Below are 16394 nucleotides of genomic sequence, written 5' to 3'. Positions count from 1 at the left end.
CCACTCCCTCAGCACTGACCCTCCGACAGTTGGTGACAGTTGCCGCGTGGCCGGAGGTGGCTGTTGGCGGGAAAGTGGTCGCGCGCGGTGACCGTTGGTGCGCCCCGGGGGCCTGGGGCATGGCGCGTGCGGCTGCGGCCAGGGATCGCACTCACTCTCCATTCTCAACCCCCCAGAGGCTGTCACAGAAGCCACCGCGGTCGCAGAGGCCGACGCCGAAGGTCCTCCGACGCCCGCACCGTCGCCCGAAGCCTTGGAGGATCAGAATTCTCCGGCGGACGACGCCGCCGCCAGCCGGGGGCCCAAGCCTCGCCGCATCTGCAAAATCCCCCGCAAGGTTGAGAAGAAGAAGAAGAGGAAGTCACACAAAGCGTTAGAAACGCAGGCGCCTGCCGAATAACTGGCCAGCGACAGGGTGAGAAATGGCCGGTTGGGGCCGATACGAGAGCGGGATGAGGGGTATAGATCAGACAGGGTTGGCGGGGCGTGGTGTGGTGGTCAATACTCATCTCGATCCCTCTGCTCCCGATTAGTGGTCCCCAAAATGCCCATCCTCAGCACTGCCACCCCAATTCAAGCCTCAGAGAGTGATTCACCCCCTGGCTGAGCAGTTCAGGGTGGGGATGCCGAGAAGCTGTGGAAGGGGTAGGGGAGTGACCCTGTTTTGGGTCCCTCCATACACACACACTCTCAAGCAATGGCAGTAATCCTGAGATTACTGCTCTTGAGGTCTTGCTTTTCACTTTCCTTCCCGGGAACAGGAGTAGAATGCAAAACCGAGAACTAGATAGCAATTGCAGTTGACTCGGGACTCCTGCACCACCCACCTGGTTCTCCGAGACTACCTGGCCGGTCACTCATTCCCTCCATGCCTGTGGTACAACTAGCTCCCTAAACGTGCCCTCTCCGCATAGTTCTCTGCCCCAGATACGCGCCAGTGACTCCAAACATCTGTAGCCTGTGACAATTCCTGTAGATATTTTTGTCTAGGCACAAGGTGTGTCTGCAACTTCCTAAATACCACCTTCCACTCAGCCATTTTGTCCTACCGTACATTGACTTTACAAGCTACTTTTTATAAGCAGTGTCACTTGCCCATTACCAGCTTCTTCCTCTGCACTGACGTAAGATCCTAATATTGGATGGTGTGTAAAAGAAAGGTAGAAAACTCCCTCGCTCACCAAATTCCTCACTTGCACTCAGTTTGTATGCCGCAGTTAAATGCCTGCATTTGTACCATCTGACACTCAGTTGCAACCGATCTCTCTACGAAAGAGTAGCACAACATGACGGACTGATTGGCCTCCTGCTGTGCTGGCTTGACGAAGTAAGCACACTTCAAAAGCATTGAATTGCCTGTGAAGCAATCTGGGTGTAGCCCAAGGGTGCGAGGTGCATTTCGTCAATTCATGTTCCCCTTTCTTTATTTTTCTATGCCTGGCTGATATTAACATAAAATTGTCCTTGACATGCAGAATGTCGGTTCAGAACGTACAGGTGCAGACAGCAAGAGAGAGGAGCAGAGGATGAAAATCTGAGTCTCGATGGGCATGTTCACAGACAGAGCTAAGTTGAAAAGTAATGTGGACTAAGAGGAAATTCCAGAGGCAGGATAAAGCTGAAGCAAATGAGCGTAGACGCATAATGTTTAACCAGAAGAAACGCTGTAGCTCACTATCTCTCTGTAAATTGATTTATTGCCTCACCAGGCCTGTGTCTGTCTTTCTTTGATCCTTTGGAGCTTATCCCACCACCCCGTTACAGCACCTTAGTCACCCTCCAGTCCCTGATAGACTCCCTTGCTGGGATCTGTTTGATAAAGCAAGGGCTCTGACTCCCAGCTGGCTGCCTTGGTACTTTGCTTCTGACTTTCATAGGGTGACATAGCCACAGAAAGGGGGCTCTTTGACCTGTCGTTCCTCTGCTAGCTGTTTGGGAGGGAGCTGCTCAGTTAATGGGATCGGCCTGTCCTATCCCTAAAGCAGTCCACATCTTTCCCCCCCACCAAGTATTGATTCAGTTCACCCTAACTCCTCCTGTCGAACCTGCCATTTTTAAACAGCTTGTCTATCTCTCTGGTTCCTTGTCCAATTCTCTTCAATTTGTGTCCCTTTGGTGGCAGACCCTCCTGCTGATGGGAAGAATTTCCCTGGATTTATTCAGTCAAGACCCCACCTTGTGATTTTGAGCAACTCGATCCAATCTCCCCATGAACCTTCTCTGCTCCAAGGAGAATGATCCCAGCTTCTCCATATTCACCAAACTCCCTCGTTCTTGACTGCATTTGGGTAAATCTCCCTCTGCAACCTCCCCCAGGCCTGGATGACCTTCCTAAAGTGCACAGTCCAGAATTGGGCACAGTACTTCTGCTGGGGCCTCATCAATGACTTATAAAATTTCAGATTACCCTCCTTGCTTTTGTACTCTGTTACTGTATGAATAAAGCCTAGGATTCCTCATGTGTTTTTTTAACAGCAGAAAAAAGGAGGCATGGCTCAGGAACAGGCAGCTGGCATCAAGGGAATCCCTGGAGATATATAGGGGATACAGGAGTTTATTGAAGAAGGAAATCAGGAGGGTGAAAAGTGGGCACAAGATAGCTTTGGCTGAGAAGGTTAGGGTGAATCCAAAGAGATTGTTTAAGTATGTTAAAGAAAAAAGAATAACTAGAGAAAGATTAGGACCCCTCAAGGACCAAAGTGGACATGTATGTGTAGGACCACAAGTGACGGGCAAGGTCCTCAATGAATATTTCTCCTCTATGTTTACCATGGCGAAAGACATGAAGACTTGGGAACTTGGGGAAGTTAGTTGTGATATCTTGAGGACAATCCACATCACAGTAGAGGAGGTGTTGGAAGTAATAGAATGTATGAAGGTGGATAAATCTCCTGGTCCTGACCAGATATAACCAAGAACCCTGCAAGAGGCTAGAGAAGAAATTGCAGGGGCCCTGGCTGATATATTTGCATTATCCTTAGCCACTGGTGAGTTCCCGGAAGGGTAGCGAATGTTGTGCCCTTATTCAAGAAGGGCTGCATAGAAAAACCTGGGAATTATAGACAAATAAGCTTAACATCTGTGGTAGGTAATTTATTGAGAAGATTCTGAGGGGTAAGATATACATGCATTTGGAAAGACTGGGTTTGATTAGGAGCAGTCAGCATGGCTTCACGTGTGGGAGATCATGCCTCACAAATTTTTTGGAGTTCTTTGATGAAGTGACGGGGAAGTTTGATGAGGGCAGGGCAGTCGACATAGTCTGTAGGGATTTCAGTAAGGCCTTTGATAAGGTTCCACATGCTAGGATGCTGTGGAAGGTTAGATTGCATGGAATCCAGGGAGAGCTGGCAAATTGGATACACAGAGTTAGTAGGAACTGCCGATGCTGGAGAATCTGAGATAACAAGGTGTAAGAACTGGATGATCACAGCAGGCCAGGCAGCATCAGAGGAGCAGGAAAGCTGACGTTTCGGTCTGGACCCTTCTTCAGAAATGGGGGAGGGGGAAGGGGACTCTGGAATAAATAGAGAGGTGGGGGGCGCGCTGATGGAAGGTGGATACAGGAGCAGATAGGTGAAGAGAAGACAGACAGGTCAGGGAGGTGGCGATAGAGCCAGTAAAGGTGAATGAAGGTAGGGTGTTGGGATGGGGGTTGGTCAATTGAGGGAAGATGGACAGGTCGAGGAGGCGGGGATGAGGCTGATAACTGGGAGGTGGGGGTGGGGGTTGGTCAGTGAGGTGGGAGGAGCGGATGGGTGGGAGAAGAGACGGACAGGTCAAGGAGGCAGGGATGAGCTGGGCTGGTTTTGCGATGAAGTCAATGGTGGGGAGATTTTGAAGCTTGTGAAGTCCACATTGAGACCACTGGGCTGCAGAGTTCCCAAGTGAAATATGAGGTGCTGTTCCTGCAACCTTCGGGTGGCATCGCTGTGGCACTGGAGGAGGCCTAGGATGGACATGTCGTCCAGAGAGTGGGAGGGGGAGTTGAAGTGGTTCACGACTGGGAGGTGCAGTTGTTTGTCACGAACCGAGCATAGGTGTTCCACAAAGCAGTCTCCAAGCCTCCGCTTGGTTTCCTCGATGTGGAGGAGGCCACATCGGGAACAGCGGATGCAGTATACCACATTAGCAGATGTGCAGGTGAACATCTGTTTAATGTGGAAGGTTTTCTTGGGGCCTGGGATGGGGGTGAGGGGGGAGGTGCAGGGGCAGGTGTAGCACTTCCTGTGGTTGCAGGGAAAAGTGCCAGGGTTGGTGGGACTAGCGGGGAGGGTGGAGCGGACGAGGGAGTCACGGAGAGAGTGGTCCCTCTGGAAGGAAGATAAGGGTGGGGAGGGAAAAATGTCCTTGGTAGTTGACACACAATTGGCTTGACAGTAGGAAGAGAGAGTAATAACGGAAGGATGCTTGTCAGACTGGAGGCCTGTGACTGGTGGTGTGCCTCAGGTCGGTGCTGGGTCCGTTGCTGTTTGTTATCTATGTCAATGATTTGGATGAGAATGTATAAGGTATGATTAGTAAGTTTGTGGATGACATTAAAATAGGCGGTATCTTGGACAGTGAGGAAGGTTATCAGAAATTGCAGCAGGATCTTGATCAGGTGGGGAAGTTGGCCAAGAAATGGCAAATATACTTTAATATAGATAAGGGTGAGGTGTTGCATTTTGGAAAGTCAAATCAGGGTAGGAATTTCATGGTGAATGGTAGGGCCTTAAGGAGTGCGGTGGAACAAAGGGACCTTGGAGTTCAGGTGCACAGTTCTCTGAAAGTGGAGTCACATGTATACAGGGCAGTGAAGAAGGCTTTTAGAACATAGAACATTACAGCGCAGTACAGGCCCTTCGACCCTCGATGTTGCGCCGACCTGTGAAACCAATCTGAAGTCCATCTAACCTAAACTATTCCATTATCATCCATATGTTTATCAAATGACCATTTAAATGCCCTTAAAGTTGGAAAGTCTACTACTTTTGCAGGCAGGGCATTCCATGCCCTTACTACTCTCTGAGTAAAGAACCTACCTCTGACATCTGTCCTATATCTATCACCCCTCAATTTAAAGCTATGTCCCCTCGTGCTAGCCATCACCATCCGAGGAAAAAGGCTCCCACTTTGGCCTTCATCAGTCAGGGCATTGAGTATAGAAGTTGGGAAGTTATGTTGCAGGACATTAGTGAGGCTGCACTTGGAGTATTGTGTTCAGTTTTGGTCACCTTGCTATAGGAAGGATGTTATTAAATGGGAAAGAGTGCGGAAGAAACTTACAAGGCTGTTGCCAGGATTCAAGGGACTGACTTATTGGGAGAAGTTGGATAAGCTAGGACGTTTTTCTTTAGAGCTTAGGAGACTGAGGTGGGGGGGTGCTCTTATAGAAGTGTATAAGATCATGAGAGGCATGGATAGGGTGAATGCATTCAGTTTCTTTTTTCTCAGGGTTGGGGAATCGAGGACTAGAGGGTATCAGTTTAAGGTAAGAGGGGAAAGAATACATGGGAACCTGAGGGGCAACTATTTTACTCAGAGGGTGGTACACATATGGAATGAGCTGCCAGTGGAAGTGGTTGAGGCGGATACATTAACAACATTTAATAGGCATTTGGACGAATACATGCATAGGAAAGGTTTAGAAGGATATGGGCCAAGTGCAGGGAAATGGGGTTAGCATGGATGGAAATCTTGGTCGGCATGGACCAGTTTGGGCTGAGGGGCCTGTCTCCTTGCTGTATGATTCTAAGACTCTAAGCTTCTCAACTTGTCCTACCACTTTCAGAGACTTGTATACCTACACCCTCCTGGCCAATCTGTTTTGACAAGTAGACACAGTGGCAGAGTGGTAATACCACTGGACAAGTACCTATTGCTCTGGGTTATCCGGGGAACACAAGTTCAAATCCCATTATGATAGCAGTGGTGGGGTAGAGTTTAAGCATCCAATATTTTAGCCACAACTGCTTTCTAGTTGAAGAGAATTCCATGCGCTCATCACTCTCTGGGTGAACATATTTCTCTTCACCCCAGTTCTAAATGCCCTACCCTTAGAATGTGACCCCGTGTTCTGGACTCCCCAGTCATTGGGAACATCCTTCCTGCACTGAGACCTTTGCCTCATCCTGTTTGAATTTTATAGGTTTCTATGAAATCCCAACCCCATTATTCTAAATTCCTTTGAATGAAGTCTCAATTGATTCAGGCTCTCTTGACTCTTCAGTCCTGCCATCCCAGGAATCAGTCCAGTAAACCAGACTTGGACTCAAAACATTAACTGTTACTTTCTCCACACATCCTGTGGAGTTTCTTCAGCATTCTATGGTTTTAGATCCAGTCAGACTCTGTCTTGTACTATCTTGGCACAGGGCTGGTAACCTAGGCCTATGGCAATTTAACCTTCCATTTCCATTCAGAACCTGTCCCAGATTGTCATCCTATACAGTGGTGATAGTACAGGATTGCCAGCGGGAAGGTGCTACTTATTATCTAGTTTTAAGGTGTGAGTTCACATTGGACCAGGGGATGGATCCCTACAGTCATTTCTCCAGCTCTCCCAGTGACATGCTAGGTTTTCTGACATGCTCTGTTTATGGCCAGTGAACTGCTTGGTGATGCAATGCACATCACATCCCAGAACTGTTCAGTCCCACTCCCTTAATCACAAGCTTGAGAGGCAGAGTAGTCACTTACTCCTTTCTCAGTGCTCCTTCTGCAAACACTATGCCTTGGCAACTCTCCCTGCACCTCCTGCTCCTGGGCAGCACCTATCCACAAACACAGTACCCTTAAACACTGCTCCAGACTCCATTGCAGAGGCTTCTGTGACACTGCTCTATTCGCCATTCCTGCAACACAGCTCAATACACCAGTCCAAAATCTCATCCAACACTGCTCCAAAGCACTGTTCCAGCATTCCCTGTGACACTGCTCCATGCTCCAATCCAACACCCTCTGCGACACTGTTCCATACGTGCCTCTAGCATCCCATGCAACACTGCTCCAGACCCCTTCCAATACTGCTTCATGCACCATTCCAGCATCTCCTGCGACAATGTTTGCAATCCCAGTACGACACAAGTACAGTCATCTGGTCATGATTACACAACTAATCCAGCAATCTGCCTATCTCACAACTTTCAGTTGAAGAGGCATCAGAACCCCACAGAGGGTTCTGTCCAACTCACACTGCAAATTCCTCCTCACCGAGGACTAAACCAGAGTTGAGAGAAAGATGCTCCGAAGGCTCAAGTGACAGCCTAACTGGAAAGACTCAGCGACTGTTCCCTAATGTCAATGCAGTGTTTAACCAAAAATGATACCAAAGGATTGGTGTAAGCGAAAGAGACGCAGTGTGAGGAGGGCTGTCTGGGTGGGGATAATCTTCCATCGGTGGTGAAAGTCATAGCTGCACAGAGGAAGATAGTAGTTCAAGGGTATTGCTTCAGGAGTCCCTCAGGGGCCTTAAGCCCAGTTGACTTTATTGATGACCTTTGATCATAAGGTCAACTCATTGATAACTGAACAATATTTAGAGACATTCACAATTCCTGAATATAACAAAACAGACCATATCTGCTTGTCACAAGACCTGGATATGGGAAACAAGAGGAGGCCATTCAGCCTCGAGTTTATCCTATCATTCAATGACATCGTGGCTGCTCTGCGGCCTAACCCCATATGGCTGCTTTTACCTCATATCCATTCACACCTTTGGTCAATAGTTCCAAACTTCATTTGTATATACTGAATTTCCTAATTTAGTTCCTGAGAAATCTCACTCTAATTCTTAAGACAATATCTCCTCTGGTCCTAGATTCTACGACCAGCAGAAATCATCCTTTTTTTTAAATGCATTCATGGGACATGGACATTGTTGGCTGCCAGCATTTAATGCCGATTCTAGTTGCCCTTGAGAAGTTGGTGGTGAACTGGCTTCGTGAACCACTGCTGTCCATGTGCTGTAGGTAGCCTCACAATACCCTGAGGGAGGGAATTCCAGGATTTGACCCAGCAACAGTGAAGGAACAGCAATATATTTTCAAGTAAGGATGATGAGTGAGTTGGAGAGGAATTTGTAGGGAGTGGTATTCCCATGTATCTGCTGCCTTTGTTCTTCTAGACAGAAATAATCGTGGGTTTGGAAGGCGCTGTCTAAGGACCTTCGGTGAATTACTGCAGTGCATTTTGTACATGGTACACACTACTGCAACTGACCATCAGTGGTGAACAGTGTGGATGTGGTGCCAATCAACCAGGGTTACTTTCTCCTGGATGGTGTCAGGTTTTGAGTGTTGTTGGAGCTGTGCCAATCCAGGCAAGTGGGGAGTATTCCATCACACTCCTGATTTGTGCCTTGTCGATGATGGTCAGGCTTTGGGGAGTCAGGAGGTGAGTTACTCACTGCAGTATTCTTAGCCTTTGACCTGCCTTTGTAGCCACGGTGTTTATGTGGCAAGTCCAGTCAAATTTCTGGTTGATGGTAATGCCCAGGATGTTGATAGTGGGGAATTCAGTGATGGTAACACCATTGAATGTCAAGGGACAGTGATTAAATTGTCTTTTATTTGAGATGGTCATTGCCTGGCATTTGTGTGGCACAAATGTTACTTGCTGCTTGTCAGCCCAAGCCTGGATATTGTCTAGATCTTCAGCATTTCTGTCTGACTCTCTCTTCATCCTGACAGTTCCCCTTAATAGCTTGAAAACTTTAAACAAATCAGGCCTTAACCTTCTAAATGCCACAGAACTGGACTGACTATTACAAGTATTAGGACTGTACTTACAGGTAAACTGTTATGAACTGTTGGCATATAACTAATACATATAAACTCCCTGTTTATGGACACATAAACACATACACACACATTATGAAAGGGAAAAAAAAAACGGTGTTATGGATGGAGGGAAAAACTGGGAAAGCAGTTTTAATGGCTCCCGTTCACAAGGTTTACTGAGATGATTCTTGTGCTGGTAAAAATGCTGCTTCTCAGTTTTCCTTCTCTGGATGCTTCCACTGGTTTGCAAAAGAACAGGGTGGCTTGTTTACTTATAAAAAGGTCTCTGAGTTAGCAAAAAGTCACAGCTAACAGCAACTCTTCAGGGTTAAAGTGACTTACTGCAGAGAAAAGAAAGTGAGTTTCTCAGCTGATGATGATTTAAAGCTTTGCTGTATCCTGTTTGGCTACCCAAGAACCAATTACATAATTGTAGGCAGGTAGGAAACCTGTGTTATTGGTAATTGGTCACAAGTCCACAAACCAATCTACTCTTTGCTACGAGCCAAAGCTCCAGTGCACAACTCTTTGGCTCTACTTTATCTGAAAACTACACTTGCTTGAACAGGCAGCTTTGGAAACAATGCTTACTATGAGTGTCAACTTACTTACTCTCAAAACCACGCAGCAATTATTGGTTTGAAAACACTGCTTTTCGCATTTCAATTAAAAAAAACTCACAAGAATAAAAAGACACGATTTTTTCAGAGGCCTGTTATCTAAATTGTTATTGAACACAGTGATAGCTGAGGATCAAACATGGAACCTTGTGGAGGCACCAGTTCTGAAGCCCTGGCAGTTACAGCCTCTGGTCATTATCACTCACTTGCCATCTCCTGTCACTCGGCCAATTTCTGAACCTGGTTGAGAATTTGTCCTTGATTCTAGGAGTTTCAGTTTCAGTTAACAGTCTGTTATGAGGCACTTTAAGCTTCCAGGAGGCATTTGATAAAGGGGAAAGAGCAAGAAAGTGGATGTGAGGAACATCAAATCAGCCATAATGTAGTTGAATGGTGGAGCAGGCTCGAGGGGCAGAACAGTCTACTCCTGTTCCTGTTTCTTCTGCTCTTATATAAGTAACAACCCCTGTCTAATATTTTTGTCACCTTCCCCCTCACAAAAAAAAGCCTCCTTTCCTGCAACTCCTCTTGGGCCAACAATAATTTGTCAAAAAATCAACCTTGTGCCAATTTGTACAGGGCTTAGATAATAATTTAAGATTGAATATGGCTGAAGAGACAGACACTTTGCCAAAGTTTCTTGCTTCTCATTTATCAGAACAAATGCAAGAACATCCAATCTCAAACCATCACAATTACAGGGATGAAAGCATGCTGATTGGTTGGCAGCTTGACTGATTAGCCAAGGAATGGAATTGAGGGAAACTTGGTGAGACGGATCAGAAACTGGCTTAATAATAGTACACGAACAGTAGTGCTGGATGGCTGTTTGAGTGACCGGAGGCCGGTGTACCACAAGGACCAGTACTGGAACCCTTATTGTTTGTTATATACAGAAATGATACAGAAGAAAATGTTGGGGGAATGATAAGCAAACTTGTAGGCGACACCAAGATTGATAGAGTAGTTAATAGCAAAGAAGATGGTTGAATGTTACAGGAAGATATAGATGAGTTGGTCAGACCAATGGCAAATGGTATTTAACCCTGCTAAGTGTGAGGTGATGCAATTTGGAAGAGGAAACAGGACCAGGGAGTATTTCATGAATGGCAGGACACTGGGTAGCTTAGAGAAACAGAGAGATCTTGGGGTAATTATTGACAGATCTCTGAAGTTTGCAGAGCATGTGAAGGTCTATTTGTCACTTGCTTTCATCAGTCATGGCACAGAGTATAACAGCAAGGAGGGAATGTTGGAGTTGTACAGAGCATTGGTCAGGCCACAGCTGGAGGACGGTTTGCAGTTCTGGTCACCTCACTACAGGAAGCATGTGATAGCACTAGAGGGAGTACAAAGTAGGTTCACCAAGATGTTGCTTGGGTAGGAGAAATTAAGTGATAAAGGAAAGACTGTTTTCTCTAGAGCAGAGAAGACTGAGGGGTGACAATGATTGGGGTGTATAAGATTATTGGCAGGGTGAACACAGAGCAGCTGTTTCCCGTGGTTGAGAAGCCAATCATAAGGGGGCATTTTTTAGGGTAAGGGGCAGGAGATTGAGAGGGCATTTGGGGAAAAAAACCTTTTCACTCAGCAGGTGGTGGGAATCTGGAATGCACTTCTGGGAAGGTAGTGGAGGCTGGAAATCTCACAACCTTTAAAAAATGTTTGGATGAATGTTTCAAATATAATAACATGCAAAGATATGGGACAAGCGCAGGAAATTGGGATTGGCATTCTTGTAGTGGTAATATTGGTGCAGACCAGAGGGCCTTCTCTGCGCTGTATTAATCTATGAGGTGTTTCCATGGAGAAAGCAACAGTGTACTATAGGTCCCTGGGTAATTTTAAAAATGACACAAGGCTTGAAGGTATTCCTTCTGTTTGCAAAGAATGGGTCGCTGTGTGTGAATGTATATCAATTTTAACAAGTGACAATGAACTACACTATGACTATTGGATTTTTTTGTTTTTGCCATTGGAACAGAGCTTATGTCCTTTTTTTAGAAAAAATTCAAACTGCCACTAAATCACCCATGTCACTATCGGGGAATTGTTACCGTGCGGAAGGAGGCTATTCGGCCCATCATGCTTGCACCAATCAACAATTTACAATAACAATTGCCCACTGGGCTAGTGCAACACTAACACAACCAGGGAAGGGTAGGGAGAAAGACGGGGAGGGCATTACATTAAAATTAAATTGAAGGGAGAAATAATGCACTTGACTCTGCAGAGCCCACCTCTCTTGACTGACTCTTAAAATTTGTAGTAATCCAGAGATTACAACCGTAAAGGCTGTGTTCATTAATTTAGCACTTGATTCCCTGTAACCTCCTGACAAGGCCTATTACCTAACCTTCATTTTGTTGTTGAGTCTCAATGGAGATCATCTCAAATGGATCCTCTCTTCCTCTTTTCACTTCCAATGTTCTTTCAAGCTGGTTCAAAATGGGAGTAGTGAGCTTATTTTATGGGAGGCTCAATTGCACTTGTAGAGAGTATTGTGCATGTCACAACCACCACCCCCTCCTGATTACTGAATTCGCCAGCACAAACATTCCCTTCCCCTCTTAGAGTCGTACAGCACGGAAACAGACCCTTTGGTTCAATCAATCCATGCTGAACATAGTCTGAAACTAAACTAGTCCCGCCTGTCTGCTCCTAGCACATATCCCTCCTAACCTTTCCTATTCATGTACTTATCCAAATTTCTTTTAAACATTGTAATTGTGCCCACATCCACCACTTCCTCAGGATTGCTCCTCTTTTAGACAACATCCAATTTCAATGTGCCTTGGTCTACATGCTGGCTCCTTGACAACATTCTTTTTCATTGCCCTGAGTCTGCAAGAACAGCACACCTTTAGGATAAAGATAGCTTTCTGCATGTCCACGTTGTCTATCTTACCAGGTATCCAGACAGGGAAAGCTTACCAATTTCTGTTAAAGTTAAAAAGATTATATTTCAAATTTATCTATCTTGGACTGATTTACACATAAACAAGGAGAAGTAGGTCATTCAATCCCTCAAACCTGCTCCCTATTCAATACAGTCACAGCTGAACTGATTGTAATCTCAAATCTGCCTACCCCCAATACTTTCATCTCCCCATCCCCTTTGCTTATCAGGAATCTCCCTTTGCTTTATAATAAAGCCAAAGTCTTTGCTTCCCCCACCTTTTCCTGATGAGAGTCTCCAAAGACACACAACGCTCAGAGAGAGTTATTTCTCATCGCCATTTTGAATTTTTAAAATTTTTAAAGTGATCATTGTATTCCCAAGACCCCGTTTTAGAATCTTTCACAAAATGAAATATCCTCTCCCTATCCACCTTGTGCAGACCCCCTCGGGATCTTATGTTTCAATCAAGTCGCCTCAATCTTCTAGATACGAGCGTAGCTTGTCTGGTTAGTTTATTAAAAGTCTATCATAGATTACAATTCACATCGAAAGAATTTATGAAACCCTTCACTAGATTTAATAGAATATGCAGGATGGAGGACATTGTGATTATGGTCACCTTGATAGGCATGATTCAAAACCTCTCCAGTAATTCTGTAGAAATATTTCAGTAAGTGTTGCATCAAATTTGATCCATCTTTTGACATACTCGAGCAGTTTTGTAGGAAGTCCATTTGAAGTGGAGCCAGGTTAACATAGTATGATGTTACAAAACAATTTTTTACCTTGGAATCAATGGCATTTTACAGCTCTAGTCTGAAGCTGCCTTGTGCTGAAATTTGGGAACATCGTGGAATTCATTCATTGGGATAACACAAGAGTTAGGGATGGGGCACATTCAGACTTTCAGAAAATAATAAACATTGATGAAGGTTGTCTCCTAAAGATCCATCCCATCACAAGTGTCCAATGGCCTCCAGGAGGGATCAGTGTTGGGGGTCCATGGCGTTTGTGGTTTACATAATTGAATGTAGGAGGGTTGGTTAGCAAGCTTGTGATGGCACAAACATTTTTGGGGTGGTAAATAGTGAGGAGATATCTTTAGATTATAGGAGAGGACTCTTCTGGTGACCTAGACTGTCCCTACCTCTGACCCAGAAGGTCTGGAAACAAGTCCCCACTCTGTTTTAGAGGCCATAACTTTCATGAACATTTGATAAGGAAAATATCTGGATTACGGGAGGACGTAGGTGGGCTGGTCAGATGGACTAATAGAATTCAATTTGTATAAGCGTGAGGTGATGCACTTGGGTAGGACAAACGAGGGAAGGGAATACATGATGAACAGGAGGACCCTGGGAAGTACCATGCATCAGATGGTGTGCATGTCCACCAGTCTCTTAAGGCATCAGGACAAATAAATAAAGTGGTTAAGAAGGTATATGAGATACTTGTCTTTATTAGGAGAGGCACAGACTTTAACAGCAGGGAGGTTATGCTGGAACTGTATAAAACATTGGTTAGGCCACATTAGGGTAATGTGTGCAGCTCTGGAATCCACATTATAGGAGGAATGTGATTGCACTGGGGAGGGTGCACAGATTTACCAGGATGTTGCCTTTGCTAGAGATTTTCAGTTATGAACGGTTTGTACAGACTGGGGTTGTTTTCACAGGAGCATGATTGAGATGTGTAAAATTGTGAGGAGCATAGATAGGGTAGACAGGAAGCAATGTTTTCCTTCAGTAGAGGAATCAATGCCCAGGGGCACAGATATAAGGCAAGGGGCAGCAGGTTCAGAGGGAATCAGAGGAAAAGGTGGTGGGAACCTGGACCTCACTGCCTCCGAGGGTGGTAAAAGCAGAAACTCTCATAACACTCATTAAGTATTGTAGATGTACTGTTTTCATACCAAGGCATACAAGGCTATGGGCCAAGTGCTGAAAAATGAGATTAGAACAGTAAGGCGGTTGCTTTTGACTGGCACAGACTTGATAGGCCAAAAGGCCTTTTTTGTACTCTATGACACCAATGGGTAATTGATGATATAGGTAAAGGGTGACTGTGGGATAGAAAGAAATCTACAAATATGGAGGAGACCACCATTTGGCTTCAGGTGTGATCAGAGTCTGGAATGAAACGATGGAAGGTATTGACAATGCCATCACTTTTATAGCATATTCCCATACCCCCGTGAGAGAGCACAGCATCAGTATCTGAGGAGCTGTGAACGGTGCTGAACATTGTGAAATTATTGGCGAACATCTCACTTCGAACCTTATGATTGGGGACGGGGGAAATAATTGATGAAGCAGCTGAAGATGGCTGGGCCTTAGACTCTTCCCGGAGTAACTTCTGTGGAGATGTCCTGCAGCTGAGATATTGGCTTCCAATGACTTATAACAGCACAATGTTCAGGACTATTCAAGTCTACTAAACCAGTCTGTGTCCAAATGCAGCGAAACCTGAATGACATTCAGACTTGGATTGATAAGTAGCAAGTAACTTTCTCACCAGTCAAGTGTCAGGCAAGGACCATCTCCAGCAAGAGAGAATCTAACCATCTCACGTTGACATTCAATGGTGTTAATGTCACTGAATCCCCCACTGTCAATATCCTGGTGAACACTATGGTTCTTTGACCGCTTGTGGTGCAGTGGTAGCGTCCCTAGCTCTGAGCCAAGAGGGCCAGGTTCAGGTCCCACCTGCTCAAGTGGAAATTACAGCGACAACAACAGCATGTCAGTGTTTGGGAATTCTGTGCCAAGTAACTCACCTCATGACTCCCAAAAGCCTGTTCATGATCTACAAGTCAGGAATGTGATGGAATCCTCCCAACTTGCCCTACATGGGTGCAGCTCCAACAAGACTCAAAAGTCTCAAGACCTAGCCTGCTTGACTGGCTCCACATCCACAAACATTCACTCTGGCCCCTTCCACCAACACTCAGTACCAGCACGGTGTACCGTCCACAAGATGCACAGCACTAACTCATCAAGGGTCCTTAGACAGCACCTTCCAAACCTATGACCTCTACTGTCTAGAAGGACAAGGACTTCAGATACATGGAAAAACCAGCACCTGCAAGTTTCCCTCTAAGTCACTCACCATCCTGACTTGCAAATACTGTATATCAATTTCTCTGTTGTGGGGTAGATGCCTGGAATTCACACTGTAATGACATTGTGGGTCTATCTACAGCACATGGACTGCAATGGTTCAACAACACAGCTCACCATCAGCTTCCCAAGAATAGTTGGGGATGGCGAATCAATGCTGGCGCAGCCAACCATGTTCACATTTCATGCAAAATAAAACAAAAAACTACAACAATCTTCCTCTGTGTTGCTTTGGCTTTAATGGAGTGCTTTCCTCGATTCCCAATTTTGCTTAGGTGCCTTGATATCACAGAGTCAAAATACTGCCTGATGTCAAGGGCAGTAACTCTCGGTTGACAACAGGCACTCAGGTCTTCGATGCATATTTGGACCAAAGCCGCAACGAGGTGCGACTCTGGCAGAACCCACAACTTGCTCTGGATGGGTGTAGGTCCAATAAGACTCAAAAAGCTCAACACCCAGCCTGTGTGACTGGCTCCACATCCACAAACATTCACTCTTTCACCCCTCCACCAACGCTCATTTCCAGCATTGTGTACCATCTAACAAGATACACATTGGTGAGCCAGTATATATCAGTGCCCTTTGGTAGCAATGTCACCAATACCTTGCAGCACAGTGCTGTCCATTGAGAGTACACCAATGAGGCAGTAAACAAGCAAGACTGGATTAGCCCTGCTTGTTATGGGCAGCACGAATCTTGTCAATTTCCCACATGCTTGGGCAAATACCAGCGTTGCAGCCACACTGGAACAGTCTGGCTAGGCTATGGCCATGGCCATGGCCATGGCCAAGTTCTAGTGTACAAATCTTCAGTTCTATAGCCAGCAATGCTGTTGGGGTCCTTTGCTGTATCCAGGGCTTTCAGCCTTTTCTGGATACAATGGAATGAATCACATTGGCATCAAAAATCATGGGTAAGCAAGGGTAAGTTAAATCATCCCCTCAGCATTTCTGTCCGAGGACTGACAGCTGCTTTCTACCTTGC

The 16394-nt window shown here is 45.6% G+C and overlaps 1 protein-coding gene across 3 annotated transcripts in view; it reads right to left on the bottom strand.

Annotated features, from left to right (window-relative positions):
- Positions 1-16394, bottom strand: part of nxf1b (nuclear RNA export factor 1b) — a 155641-nt gene that overhangs the window by 110677 nt on the left and 28570 nt on the right. The window lies entirely within an intron of this gene.

The sequence above is a fragment of the Rhincodon typus genome, chromosome 43, assembly GCF_021869965.1.
Source record: "Rhincodon typus isolate 14 chromosome 43, sRhiTyp1.1, whole genome shotgun sequence".
Classification (NCBI taxonomy): Eukaryota; Metazoa; Chordata; class Chondrichthyes; order Orectolobiformes; family Rhincodontidae; genus Rhincodon; species Rhincodon typus.
The sequence above is the reverse complement of the archived record's forward strand: the minus strand, read 5'-3'. Positions and strand labels throughout refer to the sequence as shown.